This window comes from Xyrauchen texanus, chromosome 19 (genome assembly GCF_025860055.1).
Source record: "Xyrauchen texanus isolate HMW12.3.18 chromosome 19, RBS_HiC_50CHRs, whole genome shotgun sequence".
NCBI lineage: Eukaryota > Metazoa > Chordata > Actinopteri > Cypriniformes > Catostomidae > Xyrauchen > Xyrauchen texanus.
Window position 1 is genome coordinate 27,211,718 of NC_068294.1, and position 17,898 is coordinate 27,229,615.

Consider the following 17,898-nt stretch of genomic DNA (forward strand, 5'->3'; position numbering starts at 1 on the left):
GAAGAACCACCTTAAGTGCCTCCCAAGCCATGCACACAGAGGATACTAAGGACCAGTTGGTCTCCATATAAACATTGATTTCAGCCTTTAACATTTGTTGAAAATCAGGATTTTGCAAAAGGGATACATTAAAGCACCATCTATATGATTTCTTTTAAAAGGGATACATTAAAGCACCATCTATATGATTTCTTGCCGTCGGATTGCTCGAGTCCTATTTTTATATAGACACAGGAGTACTAATTTTGTGAGACAGAATTACATAACAGAAGATAGTCTATAAAACAAACTCCAGCCAATGAGTGGAAGAAACACAAAGAACATGTAGATTAATTCACAAACCTGTATCGAAGGTGTGTTCCTTCACAAAACAAACTCTAGCCAATAGGAGACATAAGCACGACCCTGTGAGCTCGCTCTATTTTCATCTTATGGCCTGTTTTGTCGAGCAGACTCGGGAAGAGCTTGTATAGGAATTTCACCATATCTCTTCATGCTCAGGAATTCCAACAATTCGGACCTTGTTTCACCGATTACGATTCTCAAGGTCCTCCAACTTTTCCCAAATGCGTTTCAAGTCTGTCTTGGTTGCTAGCGAATTAGCAGCTAATTCCCTCCATGATGACTCCATATAATCCATTTCTCATTGTCTGACAATCTTGTAACCAACTTAGAGAATTTCGCCTCCATCGCCGTAATCAATCTACGTATTACAGCAAGATCCTCCAGGTCAGCAACAACCTTCGTCAGCATCACAGACATGTTGCCGTTGTATTTCTCCTGCCGCACCATCCAAACCGAGTCCCTGGTCTGTGGCCCTGTCAGAGGTATAAGCTTGAGAAGTGTCTTTTAATATCTCCAGAGCCCGAGGATTTTGAATTCTTTGCCATGTTGACTTCATAGTTATGTAGCGTGGTTTATCGTATCTCACCGGTTTATGACATAAAAATTATTAAAAAGTGCACAGAGCTCGCCGTTTACACGTCCGACCCCCACATGGTGCCACGCGACTCCCCATTTTAGTTTTTTTTTGACATTACATCACATGGAAACGAAGTTGTAAAATTGGCTATAACTTTGCACAGAAAAGGTTAAGTGATTTTATCACACTAAAATCATGTTAACACACATATTGTTTATGTCTTGTGGCTATAACTTTGAAATAGTGAGTATTTTGACATTTACGGATTGGCCCCTTCACTTCCATTGTGAGTGCCTAAATGTGATCCAGATTTTTGCTTTTGTATAAATGCTGTCGAATGAGTTTAACTTGTACTGAACCCGGAATAAGTCTGCTTTACTCTGAAAGAGCAAACTTGAGCAAAACAATTTTCCTTGTGGCAGCCTTATGGTAGTAGTCATGTTTGTTACCTGAAGTTTGTGAGAGTGTATTTTGTGTGTTGTTCCTCTTTCTTCTCTCAGAAGGAACCACAATTTTCAGGACATCCTCAGGCTGTTGTCTCTAGGAGAAAAACAGCTCAGCACTTTTGACATCAGCCTTCATTTCAATCATCTCTTCTAGTGTGGAGACCTCAACTACCGCCTGGACCTGGATGCACTGGTCACATAGCTTATCTTAAATTTCTTTCTGTCTAGATATTATTCAATTCCTGTATTATTATTGTGTTATTATATTTATTTACATTATTGATTATTATAATTGAAACATGTTTCAGTAAAACATAAAGCTGATATTAATTTTAAAGTTCTAAATATGTTTACACATTACACATAATGTTTACACATTATGTTTGCTTATACTGTATCTGATATTCAAGGTCAAGTGACTGTTAGTCTCTCTTTTGCAGGACATTTTAAAGCATGTATCCAAGCGAGAATTTGAGGTGCTGATGTCTGCAGACCAATTGGCCAGAGAGCGGAATAGAAGAAAAGCCTTTTTTAACTTTAGTAAGAACCACAGGCTGCTCTTCCCCTGCCACGGATACCAGACACAAACATGGAATCAGTAAATGTGGTTATACAACAACCATAGAACAGAAAAATACGTTTTAATAGACATTTTATAACTCACTTTGTTTTTTGCTCTGTCTGTTAAGAGGAGGAGAAGATTTTGTTTCCACCCACCTATCGGTATGAACGTGGTTCTAGAGACTGCTATCTATGGCAGAAATACAAGTCTAGTAGAGTAAGACTTTCTATTTCATTCATTCTGTTTCTTCTGCCCTACAATGGCAAAATGCAGTGCCTACTCTAACACTGAGAAAAATGGCTTAAATGTTAGCTGGTTCTAGAGTGAATTTTGTCATTACTGCAATTTTCACACTTTTTCACTGTTCCCTTTACAAAAAGCTACACTTCTGATGCTGTGCTGGAAGCGCTTTGGGAACACCTTCATGTGTGTGACCAACTGTGAATATGTGTGTAATACGTCAATGAACATTGACCGAAATTTATAGCCTCTGCCGGTGTAATCATTGGATGCACTTGGGGCTGGGCTATAAATACATATGTCACCAGAGCATCGTCAGATTCTTTGACTTCAGAGATCACTCTGTGTGTGTGTGTGTGTGTGTTTATACAAGCCTGTCAAACTTTCTTTCCTCTTTTAGGAGTTAGAATTGGTTAGGCAGTGCACGGTGAACCTTTTCTCCTTTCACTTCTTTCTTAAAAAAAAAAAGAGAGAGAATGACTGAAAGTCAGAGCGAACGATGCGTGTTCCCTTGTTTACGCTCTATAGCCGAGAGAGACACGCATTAGTTTTGCTTTGTTTGTTTGGGGGTAGAGTATGCTGCTCTCGCTTTGGAGTGGGGCGGGTGCGAGCCTTTGAGCAAAATCATTTTGCAAAAAGCATTTTGCTTTTGGGCAAAATGCTTCACGCTTGCCTCGCTTACTTCCGGGAGTCACACTTCATTCGTGGGACTCTCTCATGGATCTAGCTGAGGAGCGAGAGATGGGTTCGTCCCTTTCCCTCGCTCTCTCCCCAGATCCAGCTGATCCTTCTCGTAAGCCTGAAGCGCGCCTCTTCGGTTCACGAGGGGGGCGCTGAATCTCTGTATGTTCCACACACAATAATAAAACGGCTAACAACAGACCCCCCCCCCAACCACACACACCCCAAACTTGTCTGGTGACCAAAATTAATAAATAAAAGAGGGAAGGGAACGCTATATCAGTACCTTCATTTTTCGTGCTCTTCGCCCCTTCCGGTACCCCCATGAAACCTCTTCATTCCCGCCGCCTCTGGTGTTTCGGAAGGTAGAGGCTTCCATCAAAAAGTTGGGTGTTTTGCTGCTTCCTGCATTTATCATCTCAGAGAACCTGGCAGCATGGAAACTTCTGCCAGATATTTTTATGTGGGTCCTAAGAACAGTAGAAAAGGGCTACAGAATTAAATTTGCTCGCCTCCCTTCGTGTTTCAACGGCGTGGTCCCCACTAACGTAAATCAGAGCAGGCATTTCTACTGTCGAAAGAACTGCAAAATCTCTCGGTCTAAGGGTCCATTGAACATGTTCCCCTTCCAGAGAAAGAGTCAGGTTATTACAGCGAATACGTCCTGGTTCCCATGAAGGGTGGAGGGTTGCGTCCGACCCTAGATCTTCAGGGCTTGAACTGCCCAGTCAGGGTGTTCAAGTCCAAGATGCTAACAAGACGATCGTGTCACAAGCCCAACATCATGTTTGACTGGTCACCATCGATCTCATGGACGCATGTCTTCATATAGAAATTCCACCACAGCACAGGAAGTTCCTGAGGTTCGCTTTCGGGGGCGAAGCCTTCCAGTATCGGGTTCTTCCATTCGGCCTAGCCCTATTAACCCGCACATTCATGAAATGCATGGATGCAGCACTGGCTCCTTTACGACTCCAGGGCATCCGCATTCTGAATTACATAGACGACTGGCTGATCCTAGCGCAGTTCCAAGAACTTGCAGTTCAGCACAGGGATATGGTCTTAGCTCATCTGGTTTCTCCAGGTCTGAGACTCAACGTCAAAAGAGCATTCTCTCTCACACCCAGGGAATCACTTATCTGGGGTTATATGCAATTTGATCACGATGCAAGAACAATTGTCTCCCACATGAATCATTTCCATTCAGAACAACCTGAGCAAGGTCAGGCTAGGTCAAGGTTGCACTGCTCGTCAGTATCAACGAATACTAGGTCTCATGGCATGGTGATCCCTTCGGGCCTTATGCACATGAGACTGTTCCAGCTATGGCTAAAAGCCAGGGGGTTTCATATAAGGGCCAGTCCCCTAAGGCAAATAAGGGTTACGCGCCGTGGGCTTCATTCCCTTTCTATGTGGTTCAGACCCCGGTTTCTTACCTTGGGTCCCACTCTAGGTGCGTCTCATCATCGCAGGCTGCTAACGACAGACGGTCAGCGGTCATAAATGGTCGTCCAGCTCAAGGGGAATGGGAGTGTCATAAGCTCGGTTGTCACAGTAACTGTCTCGATTTGATGGCTGTATTTGTGGCCCTGAAATACTTCCTCAAGAGGCTGCCATGTCTTGGTGCGGGTGGGCAATACAGTGGTAGTCTCTTACATAAACCATCAAGGAGGTCCACGTTCACGTCAGCTGAATTTCTGGCACGTCGGATTCTCCTTGGGGCCCAGGGCAAGCTCCTGTCACTCAGGGCAGTTTATATCCCTGGATGCCTGTATGTGGGAGCAGATTTACTGTCCAGACAGAAAATACCGACGGGAGAGTGTAAACTCCACCCCGAGGTAGTGGAACAAATCTGGGTGAGATTTTACAGGGCAGAAGAGGACCTCTTTGCCTATATGAACAGCGCAATGTCTCCTCTACTTCTCCCTGAGTCACTTGACGTTGTGTCGATTGTAGTGACACAAGGGTCCATGAGCATCAGACTGCACATAACCCTCCCCAACACCCCAGTAAGACGTCATATTGTTTTTATTAGGTGCGCTGCATCCGACCAAGGATTCCCTTGGGGGTGGGAACAAATGACGTGGCAAACATGGGAGCAGGCCGCTGCGGACATTCTCTCTATGTCTCTCCCCATAGAGTGTTAAATGCAGCTGGGGCCATTTAACGCTATAACACGCATCGGGGAAGGCATTCTTTTCAAACTCCTATTCTTTCAGGGTTAAAAGACCCCACGGAGACCACGTCTTGCCCTGGCTGGGGGGAGGTTAAATGTGGCAAATACGTCACATGGGCTTTCAGGCCCCATGTGGAAGAGGCGCAGGGATAGATCCTACCTAGCGAGGGAGGAGTTACTACAAACACAGTGACCGGGGGGCAGAAGGGACTGCCCAAGGGGATTTAATCTGTGATGGCCAAACCCTGTGGAGCACCTTTTCCAGTACAGAGTAGTTAGTAACATAGTGTGTCTGGACAGGAATTCCTCCGCTGAATACGGGGACCAGAGGGCTAGGGAGGAAAGGTATCCAGGGAACACGAGTATACTGGACTCATCTGGGAGAATAAGCACACGGGTTCACCTCAGTGGAGGGGAAAGACTTGCACAAGCAGTACACCCGGTCAGTCGTCCCGTGTTACAGAGTTCTACATGCTCAGGCCTGACAAAACACAGAACGAGACTGACTCAACCCTGAGATTGCAGAAAACTGATGTCTGTCCAGGGGTTGAATAACTGATGGCAGAGGGGGGTGAAGATCACACAATACGTGCCGCCGCGCCATGCCCATCTCGCGACTCGAGTCTGAAGCCAGTGCTGGAGCGGTCTAATATGCAACAACCCTAGTGGCGCAACGGTGGCTGAGGATGCCATATGCCCCAGGAGCCTCTGGAACTGTTTTAGAGGGACCGAGTGCCTATTTGAATGACGAGAGGCAATTCAGCACTGACTGCGTGCACTCGTTTGTGAGGCGCGCTATCATTGAGACTGAGTCTAACTCCATGCTGAGAAAAGAGATGCTCTGAACCTGGAATAGCTTGCTCTTTTCCCAGTTGACCTGAAGCCCTAGACGGCTGAGGTGCCTGAGCAACTGGTCCCTGTGGGCACATAGTCACCTCTCGAGAGTGAGCTAGGATCAGCCAGTCGTCGAGGTAGTTGAGTATGTGGATGCCCACTTCCCTTAGCGGGGCAAGGGCGGCCTCTGCGACCTTTGTGAAGATGCGAGGGGACAGGGACAGGCCGAAGGGGAGGACCTTGTACTGATACATTCGGCACGCAAACTGTAGAAAGGGTCGGTGTCGGGGGAAAATCGAGACGTGAAAGTACACATCCTTCAGGTCTACTGCTACAAAACAATCTTGATGCCGGATGCATGTTTAGAATGTGTTAGTATCTTAAACGGGAGTTTGTGCAGAACCCGGTTGAGAACTCGCAGGTCCAAGATTGGCCTCAACCCACCTCCTTTGTCACCAAGAAGCCCCTTGCGTCACTACAATCGACACAATGCCGAGTGAGTGACAGAAGGGGAACAGTCAGTTGCTTACATTTAAATTTAAATTATAGCTAAATAAACATCAGTACTGTATGTAAATTATCAGTCAGTTGTTGACCATTTAAATAAAGAATACATTTAAATAAAATAAATAGCTAAATAAACATCAGTAGTACTGTTTAGTATCATTCAAATGCTGACTATTTTAATACTGCCAGTCAATTAGGGGCAGGTTGTATAACAAGAAGCATTTACACCTGCTGAGTCAAGAGATAAACAGAGGCAGCGGTGTTGCACCATAATCTGCAATACGAGTTCAGGGGAAACTTTCAGCAGTGGAAAACCAGACTTTTAAATATTAAATTTTGTAAATCCAATGACTGGAATTGTTCGGTAGCAGGCAATACCAAACAGCGAATCCTGAACAAAACAGTTTGGTGAACATGTTTACACATTAGCTTCCACTCAGATGACAAGGTATGAAAGTAGCTATGTGGTTTGCTAGTTAGCTATAAGCTCATTGTCACAGAGAGAAAAGATGGACTTTATTCACTTTCCAGGATTGCCTCTCACCAACTAGGTAACAACGTAGCGTGAAATCAACACTCAACAGACACAATCCACCACTGCACTGTTGTCTGCTGAGCTGCTAAAAGATGCTCTGACAAACTATAGCAGGCTAACATAGCAAACAGATGTGATAAAAATGAGTGACATGGTTGTCAGGGACAGGGTTAACATTATATTAGTTATATTGAAAAGGGAAAATTATGGGGTCTTTGTTTAACTTTCCAGTATGTATTTCACAAACTAGTTTGCAACTTACCGTGAAGACACTGCTTAACTCCACACTGTCTGCAGAACCATCGTCACCAGAACCAAAGTCAGCTCAGCTCTGTAAACAATGGAGTCGAGCATGCTCTGCTGGACAAACTACGTTATGACACCAATTCTAAAGCATTGTTTTCTGCATCATATGTTCTGAAAAAAAGTTTTAATATCTGCGCATATCGGTAAACATATACTCCAATACCGATATATCTGTGAAAGGCCTGTGAAAAATGACCTTGCTAATTTCAAATGTAGTTCCTGAAACAGCCATAATTAGCTGCTATCATTCTGTGCACAACCGTTTAAGCTCTTCATTATTAATAATCTAGCTAGACAAACTTCTTTGTTGGTTAATACTTTAGCTTGAAGGGAGTAACAAAAACAATGGATTGCTATTTTAGCATGAGATTTGTGTTGCTACATTTCACTATAAAGGTTTTCTTTGGGTACGATTGTAGACTCTCCCACCCTGGTCTGTGGTTCACATTCAGAGTCATATCCTGTCTCACTGCTCAAACAACATGTGAATTCAGCATCCTAAGAATAAGCCTCCAACATGAATTATGCCTGTGCATATGTGTGATCATAGCCAACACTTACTATGCTTAAAAAATAAGTGTAAAAAGGACATGAATTGTAATGTGTAATAGTATGTAATACATTAATATGTAATTCTACCCCAGTCTAGTAATCAATTAGTCAGTAATCACAGAATGGCTCCTATTTCTAATGATAAATTGCCATTATATTGAAGAAAAACAATATGTTGCATTATGAATTGAATGCATTTTGTAAGCATGCAGCACAGTATACTGCAGTTAAAAAGGGAAGTGTTGATTATAAAACTAGTAAACACTCTTAAGAATTTAGAGAGGGGGTAACTGACCTGGATCCAACAGGAAGAACTGGACTTTTAAAACACTGAGCTTGTGTTTGGTGCATAATTATTAAAAAAGGACATTTTGTTATCATTAGAAACACATAATCAGGAACATCTCTGGGAATACAGGCAACACAGTGAAAGTAACTGGCAAAATCTTATACAGTCACAATATAAAATGTCAAACTTATCCTTTGGATCTGTTCATTAGGTTGCACAGATGACATCTTCACCAGTGATCACTCTCCTGTTTTTGCTACTTTTGAAGTGGGTGTGATATCACAGTTTCCAAGAACAGGTAGGCCTTCATCTTTTCTTTTTTTTCTCCTTTTTTTTAATAGGGCATTTCATAATAACCAGAGGAGTTATATGAGTACTGTGTATTACATTAAGGAACCACCATTTCCCCTTGCCACTAAATACTTTTTTCTTGATTTCAAGGCTAGCTTATCCACCTTATTTTGCAATGCAGATGTAAACAAGCAGCTGCATTTGCAGCAAGTTTGAAAAGGTTCCGCTGTCATTGACCACAATGTAAATAACTAGAAGGATAATACCACCAGAATTTTGTGAAATGGGCTTATAAACTATGACACAACCACAGAATGTACAGCAGAATAATATCCTAAAGTCTGATAATTTTCCGTGACAGATGGTACAGAAGTTAAGTGTTTCAGCCTCTGATCTCTCATTCATTGATGCAGTCGTCTGCTTGTGCAACTGCGTGTGATAAAACGATGGCAAAATGCGATGTGTTTATGAAAATAATAATAAATGACAATAATACGATCACATGTATTGCCAGCCTGCAATATAAAGCAGTATAAATGAGTTTTTTTGTATTGCTGAAATGGCTGGAGGTGGCTTTTAATGGAAGAGGTCCACATTCAATGTAGATAATGGTGGCACCGTTGTTACGCTGAAAAATAAGGTGAAAAATAAGCCTTAAAATTATTTTTGCTGAGAGACTTCAATTTGCAGATCCTTTCTCAATTCTATGAAATACAAATATATTTTCTGAACTTTTGAATCTCTAAGCTATAAAAAATAAGTATTTTTATGGAGTGTACTGTTTCACTTAGTGTCATAACCATGGTTACATTCCTCTTCTTCTTTATGGGTGCAGATTCAGGTTCAGAGAGAGCCAGCATTGAGCTGAAGGTGATTGAGGCTATAGTGAAAACTGCAAGCAAGGCCAAATTTTTCACTGAGTTCCACTCCTGCTGTCTTGAAGGTATCAATTATACAATAATTAGTCATTCTAGCAAGCATGCAAAGCCTTACTGCTGGTCTATTTTCTTTTGAAATGAGTGTTCATGAGATAAATGTGACAGTTCTTTTTTGAGACTTTTCCTTTTCTTTGTGTAGAGCCTCGCCGTTCTGCCGAGAACGACTCGCAGTGCTGTGAGGTGTCAGGTTTTCTCAAACTTCGCTGGTCTTCTAAACAGTTCCCCAAGGTTGTAATAGAAATCATTTGACTCATTGTGGTGATTTTGCTGTTACATATGCTTTGTTCAATAAGGACTTTGTTGATGCAGAGCACAAGCAGATAGTTGATAGTAGAGGTGTGCTTTGGGTATTAAAGCTGTGGTTGCCAACTTTTAATAAACTATCAAATAAATGGAACGAAATATGTATTTGAAGATTAATACATTTTTAACATCCTTTCTCTTTACTCGCTCCTTTTTTCAGCTTCACCCAGTTTCCTCAGATTTAGAGCACCTCCAGGATCAGCATTTGCTGTTCTCTGTGAAGTCATGTGATGGCTTTGAGTCATATGGTGCATTGCCAGGCTCATTTTGCCATTTTAAAATAAGATTTCTCTGGAAAATTGGTTTGGTTTTTAGAAACCAATACCTCATAACTAACTCTTTATTGTTTTGTTGAATCAGTGTGGTCTTGTTTACTGTATTATGCTTTTTTTAGGTGAGTGCTGTGTGGCTCTTCGCTCGGGAACAGGGAATTTCTCAGAATCATTTGAGACATGCTTGACTCACAGAGGGGAGGAGATGGGTTCTATTAGAGGACGAATCAGGGTCTTTGTACCACCAGACCGCCGAAGGATCCGGGAAAGGATCTATGGTGGGTCATCCCAACACACACTCATGACCAAACTTTGCTGGGGGGACGTTCTGCCTAACACCACTAAAATGTTGCCCTTGGTCCATATATTAAAAGCCACTATGATGCCATATTCAGCTCATGAATATGTTTTATGCTAAATTTTTTAATTAAATGATTACAAAATTCTGTTATTATTTACTCTTTATATCTTTATTATTTATTGCATTTTTGCTCATTGTTTTTCTTACCATGGGACAATGTTTCAAAAGTTGCAGCTCAAAAAATAATAGAAAAGCACCTTTAAAATAATCTTAAAAATATTCCATGCTATTTCGGCACACTACTGTGGATCATCCAATGCTGTGTAATAGCTTTTTGAGAAAAACAGATCCAACTTTACATTTTTTAGCAAAAATCAGCTTTCCCATCTGCTGTAACATTCGGATCTTGATTCAAGCTCGTTTAGACATTCAAATTTGCCACCTCTTCAGTAATGTTAGATGCTCTTATGTGTCATGTGACTGATTGCGACATTATAATGTATGTATATTTTTTTATGAGATTTTTTTGAATGCAGCATGACTCGTTTGGAATACATAAATGGGGCTTTTATGTCCTTTCTGGAATAAATTATTGTGACTACTTGTATCTGCTTGTTTCGTCTTTTATATTGTTGGTTTGTTATATTGTTGATTCGCATTATTGGTTAGGTTTAGGCATAGGGGTAGTGTTAGGTGTTAAAAAATATACATATAAAGTGTAATGCAAATAAAATTGGGACTCCATTTACATGCCTGTTACATGCTTTTTTATTGTTGATAAGTGGTTAGGTTTAGGGGTGGGCTTGTTTAGGGGATATAAAATATCAATATGATAGTATAATTTAACTAAACTCATATTTATAAGTATAATGAAACATACTGTGATTAAACATGCATGATAACTCTGAAGATTGTGGAGCTTGTGACAGAATTGCCCGAACTGAGAATGGCGTGACAATGACATATTGATGATGAGGAAAAAGTCACAAGTGCAACGTATTCGTCTTGAGACTGAACTGGTCATACACATGGACTCTATTCTCTATCACTTCCTCAAATACTCTGGGCACTCTTTGACCTTCAGGTTTCTTCCTGTTTTGGTTCCTCTGTAGCTTTGGCTCTGATTTTGCTTTTATACCTACCATGGCTTCTTCTTTTGGCTCTCTGCTGCCTGATCTTGTCAAGATGCATCCTGAGACATTCAGTGAAACACGATTCTTAGTGTGCCACTCCCTGAACTTAGATTTCAACAATATTTATAGGAAAGTTTGGCACTACAGTAGACATGTCTTTTGCACATTACAGAGTGGCTCTGTGTTAAGAAGGATGCAAAGGATCAGACGAAGGACCTTTGTCTCTATCCTCATGTGCATTCCCTACTCAGTGAGTCACAAAACAGACACAAATAGGCTTTTAAGTTGTGAATAGTGATATTATGACTTTTTCTATGATAAATTATTTTTAGTCACATCCTTATTCAGATGTCCATGTACATATGATCCGCTAGCTTTTCACATGGGATCTTTGGCTTCCTGACTTTTCTCTGCTTCCTTTTCCCACTTTAGAGCTCCATCAGTCTCACACACCGCAGCCCCAAACAGCTATACCAATCCTGCTTACTTCATCTTTGAGGGGATGCCTGTGCTGCGGAGAGTGCAAGAGATTCCCTCACCCTGCAAAGAGTCCCAAGTAGTGTGGGCCAAAGACATTGTGATACACCTCCCTATAGTGAAAGGAGGTAACAGCAATAGGCTCTATGCACGTCGCAGTTCAGGGTTCACGTGTACTAGGCTATCAACTTCCGGTTCAACTTCCTGTTTATACACAGACAGATATGGCTTTCTTTTATAGTCGTTGTCTTCAGGACTTACCTCGTCTGACGGTAAATGATGTAGACCGACTCATAAAAAAATCATGTGCTGCTCCTAACAGGTTTCGAGTGGTGTGATTTTGTTGTATGTGCGCAGGAGGACATGCTTGTTGAGCGTATGTACAAAAATATTGATGTAATGCGCACCATTAGAGACCGAGCAGATCTGTTTTTTTTTGGTTTTTTTTATCACTACCTACTGAAGTGTTTGCATATTTAGGTCATTTTTAGATAACCAGTGAAGTATTTCTCAATTTCTACAATTGTACAAATGTTGCTTTATTTAATGACTGTGTGTTACAGTGTGGCCACATACCACTGGTGGTCCATTCGATTATAATATACAGCATTATATTTATTGTATTCTTATTTATTTACACTGTAAACAATATTTACATATATACACAAAATACTCATATACACTCACCTAAAGGATTATTAGGAACACTATAATAATACTGTGTTTGACCCCCTTTCGCCTTCAGAACTGCCTTAATTCTACGTGGCATTGATTCAACAAGGTGCTGAAAGCATTCTTTAGAAATGTTGGCCCATATTGATAGGATAGCATCTTGCAGTTGATGGAGATTTGTGGGATGCACATCCAGGGCACGAAGCTCCCGTTCCACCACATCCCAAAGATGCTCTATTGGGTTGAGATCTGGTGACTGTGGGGGCCATTTTAGTACAGTGAACTCATTGTCATGTTCAAGAAACCAATTTGAAATGATTCGAGCCTTGTGACATGGTACATTATCCTGCTGGAAGTAGCCATCAGAGGATGGGTACATGGTGGCCATAAAGGGATGGACATGGTCAGAAACAATGCTCAGGTAGGCCGTGGCATTTAAACGATGCCCAATTGGCACTAAGGGGCCTAAAGTGTGCCAAGAAAACATCCCCCACACCATTACACCACCACCACCAGCCTGCACAGTGGTAACAAGGCATGATGGATCCATGTTCTCATTCTGTTTACGCCAAATTCTGACTCTACCATCTGAATGTCTCAACAGAATTCGAGACTCATCAGACCAGGCAACATTTTTCCAGTCTTCAACTGTCCAATTTTGGTGAGCTCTTGCAAATTGTAGCCTCTTTTTCCTATTTGTAGTGGAGATGAGTGGTACCCGGTGGGGTCTTCTGCTGTTGTAGCCCATCCGCTTCAAGGTTGTGCGTGTTGTGGCTTCACAAATGCTTTGCTGCATACCTCGGTTGTAATGAGTGGTTATTTCAGGCAAAGTTCCTCTTCTATCAGCTTGAATCAGTCGGCCCATTCTCCTCTGACCTCTAGCATCAACAAGGCATTTTCACCCACAGGACTGCCGCATACTGGATGTTTTTCCCTTTTCACACCATTCTTTGTAAACCCTAGAAATGGTTGTGCGTGAAAATCCCAGTAACTGAAGTGAAATACTCAGACCGGCCCGTCTGGCACCAACAACCATGCCATGCTCAAAATTTCTTAAATCACCTTTCTTTCCCATTCTGACATTCAGTTTGGAGTTCAGGAGATTGTCTTGACCAGGACCACACCCCTAAATGCATTGAAGCAACTGCCATGTGATTGGTTGATTAGATAATTGCATTAATGAGAAATTGAACAGGTGTTCCTAATAATCCTTTAGGTGAGTGTATATATACACACACATACTATATTTATACAATATAATATATATATATACACCTATCTATTATATTACATTAGACATGTATATGTACATATATATTTAGATTTGTATAGGCTACCTCTTAAGATCCTTGCCATTTTTGGGGATTTCCGCCTGGATTTGGCCTACCCAAATTAAAAAGCTTCCCATTCCCACATACTTTGGCCTAAATACACAGTTTTGGTGTCATTTTACAGGAAACCCTTTGAAATTGCATAAAACACTGCTAAAAATTAAAAAAAATTAAATATATGTTGTCTGAACAGTAATAACCCTCCTAAAAAAGAGGCGCTTTTTGATTTTTTTTATATAAATTCATTTTTGAAAGTGTATAACTCAAGCCCTGTAAACCCTAGCAGCAAGCAGACAGTTTTGGCTGTTTCCACTAGATGTCAGCAAATACCTGAAAAAGGAATTTTGTCTGTATCATGTTTTGTTTAATATCTATTTCAATTTATTTGAAGGGAGGAATATTACCTTTTTTGGTGTACTTTCCGCTTACCCAAATCTAAAGTCTCCCCATACCCATATACAGTGCTATAAATGCAAAATCCCAGTGTAATTTTACAGAAAACCCTTTGTCATTACATAAAACACTGTTGAAAGTGGTAAATATGCGCTCTGGTGTCTGGTGAGACGCTGTCTGTGTGTTTTGCGACGTAACCTACCTAGTGATCACTTCACAGTCTGGATGCAATATCACAGCCCCTGATTGGTCTATTTGATCTTGAGAGACATTGCCGGAAAGCGGAGGGTCTAAGCTTTACGGCAATATATGCTTTATCCGGATCGGATGTTTACATATTTTCCTGGATTGTTGAATATCATATAACATTACTTTGTGGTGTTTCTGCACTCGAGGGATTACTTGGGCACACAACCACAGAAAACACTGAAAAACGGCTCATTTTGCAGAGAATAACCTAAGGTAAAGGATTATGTAGCATTTGTGGCTAACTGTGCTGTCTAGTGCGAGTAGCACGGCAAATATTCAATAATTTCACTTGTATGTTTACAAATGTTGATTGTATACTTCATGATTCATTCGAAGTGTATTAGATATGTGATTATACCTCAATAAAAAGACTTATTGGAACTTCTTACTGGCAATGAGAGCTTTCATTTGATACATGGTTTGTACATGTGCGTCATATTTGAGCGATATGAGAAATATGCGTATTCAAAAACGCACATAATTATGACATGACTTTTGATGGGTGGAACTATGTAATTTATTGTAAATAAGTTACTTAGTGTAAAACAAATGCCAAAGTGATGCATATCTCAAGAAAGTAGACATTCTAAGCTTTCAAATGGTACCAGATATGAGCTTATAACTCCTCCGCATACATTTAAAATTGGAAGTACATTATTACTGACGTAATTTTAAATCCCGGATCCGGGATCGTGGATTTTAAGATGTTAATAAATACATATGTTATGCATTATGAAATTATAATAAAAAATGCATAAGGAAACACTGTCTTAGTTTTGTCTGTTGATCAGCGTTATGAACAGAGTGTGAAATCCATAGTTTTTACAAAAGTATATGTACAATATTTACATTTACCTTAGCACATTAACAAGGATGAGGGTTTTTAGACTCAGTGGCTCCATGCCTTGACAAGTGGTCCACATTGGTAGTTCACAAGCAAACATGCCACTGTAAACAGTTGGTTTATGCTACCAGAAATGGACAAGGGGATGACTGTGTCAAACAACTTATGCTCCTTCACTCGATGGATAAGACGTTCAACATGTACCCTGAGCCTGGCCACAGACTGAGTGTGTGTCACTTCATGAGGTAGCATTTGTTTTCCCTTGGTCAGGAAAACAGGCCGGTGAACTTTGCATGGCACTAGGCTGTCAATTAAGAAGCCCTTATCCACCATGATGGCCATGTCAGGAGTAAGAAGGTTAATGATCCCTGACTGTTTGAACAACTCCCTGTCACTTATAGACCCTGCATAGGGTCCAGACACAAATGTTATTGCACCATGAGGTGCCATTCCTATTAAAGCCTTGAATGTGCAGTGAGACTTATAGTTTGAAAAAACCTCACTTTGTAATAGCAATGAGGAAGGTGTTTGGCAGCGGATCTCAGTACAATCCAGGATAACCTGTGTGTCTCGGAAAAGATGAAATTCCTCTGGCAGATGGGCTCGTACTCTCTCTTTCGGCATCCAAATGCACACTGACCCCAGCACAAAGTACAGGAAGTTGGCCCAGGTTGTTATGATGCGGCTCACAGTGGCCTGATGTACATGGAAGCGATGACCGAGGCCCAAAGCAAGATGCATCATGAACAGGAAGAACTCGTCTATTGCAGGAAGTGCCCGAGTGTTTCCAGCCTCCTTGGTGACTTTGGAGTTGGTGACACGAATCATTCTGTGCATTGCCGGTTCAATCAGTTCCCAGAAGGCCATCAGGTGGTTATAGGTTGCAAATCTGTCAAGAAATAAACGTACATTGGTTCTCACATGGCATAAAAGACTTACACTTAGCTTTATCGTATAGTAATTTCCAGTTTAGGAAATAAGAATGCTGAACTACAAGTAACTGATACAACAATCTTGTAATACATCACGAGTCATGAAAATTATGGAATTCGGTATGTATGATTAAACTAACTCTGATTGATGTTGAAGACAACAGATGTTATTCATACTTATAATTATGTTAGCCTGTGTTGTTGTTATTATTTTGGTCGGTGTAGCCTACTTTTACGTGCAGCTAGCTTATACAACTCCAATAATATTTAATAATAATAATATTGTATAAAAGCGTATGTCCTCATCGGACCCAGCAAATCTCTGGAGACCAAAGCGAAGTATGATCTTGGTCTGGTCCAACTGCTTCCGTAGATCTTCTATCTCCCTCGTCAACGCCTCATTTTCATGTAATACCATGTCCACAGCTGCAGCTTCGGGAACTGAACAATAATCGTGTCCAGTCCTCTCCACGTCAAAGTCCATATCTTGCTCTACGTCCGAGTCAGGATCAGGGGGCAGCGGTCTCTCTCGCCGTTCCCAAACACTCGATCTCAGCGGCTGCACTTGGTAACGGTTCCACTCAAACAGTGTAGGGAAAGCACCTTTTTTCAGACGTCTCAGTCTAGTCCCTTCCATAAAGTCATCAGGTTTGAAATGAATGCTACACACCTTTGTGTTTTTGTTGACTTGGAAGTCATCCCTCCTGATCTTAACGATCCATTTTTTTTGAGATCCTCTTCCACGGAAATGAATGAAAACTCACAGTCGAAGTTGTATCTTGCCGACACAACGCACGACGGCACACAACAATGTTCCGAACTAGGTCTCATTAGCTTTTGATATCGGAAAACCCTTTTCTCCATAGTTCAGCTGCCAAGATAATAATAACTAGAATGTTTGTCGTTGTTAACTTTCACGCGTCAGATCTAATACGGAACCGGAAACTGTTTGCCCAGTAGAGAGTGTAGTCGGAAACACGTCACAATCCCTGCTGCATAGAGCCTATGGCAAAAGGTCAACTCAGAGGCCAGACTTCACAGAGATTGAGATTCCTGGCTCCCTAGCACCCTATAAACCCTTTTGTGAGAGTCCAAGAGAACTGCCATTGCCTGCTTCCTCTTATCAGCTTTTTCCAGGACCAGATGTTCCTAATATATCACCAAACCAGAGACACAGGACCTCTATAAATCAATCCTTACAGTTACAATCCCATAAGAACAATATGACACAGGATTCAGTATTACTAGTCAAGAAACTCACAAATTATTCTTATATGAACCATTCCATTTTTTCCTGGGACATACAGATGCCACTGAAGGAAAAAGTCAGAAAGGACTATCATCATGAAGGCCGGCCTATGCCAATGCGAAATGGACCAAAGCTCTACCCATATATGTCCACTGGGGTTCCCATCGATGAAGTATCTGCACCCTGGGTAGTGGAGCAGCCAAATGCAGCTTCAGGAGACAACTCACTAACAGCCCTTCAAATTGCAAAATCACTGAGCGAGGTGGATTTTCAGCCGGTAGATAGGAAGTACCAATTTCATAAAATTTCATCTCAGCATAGGTATCATGGGTATGATTATGGTTTAGCTAATGAGAGAAACCACTGCTGGGAGAAACAGGTGAGTTTAGTAACTTTCTGTCATTGGTGCTCTATGTAATATGTTATGAAATGGTGATTCATTTTAGCTTTCATGAAAGCAAAG

General features: G+C 41.3%; 1 pseudogene; it reads left to right on the top strand.

Annotated features, from left to right (window-relative positions):
- The window catches only part of LOC127659795 (phosphatidylinositol 3,4,5-trisphosphate 5-phosphatase 2B-like), a 46,754-nt pseudogene that overhangs the window by 28,411 nt on the left and 445 nt on the right, over positions 1 to 17,898 (top strand).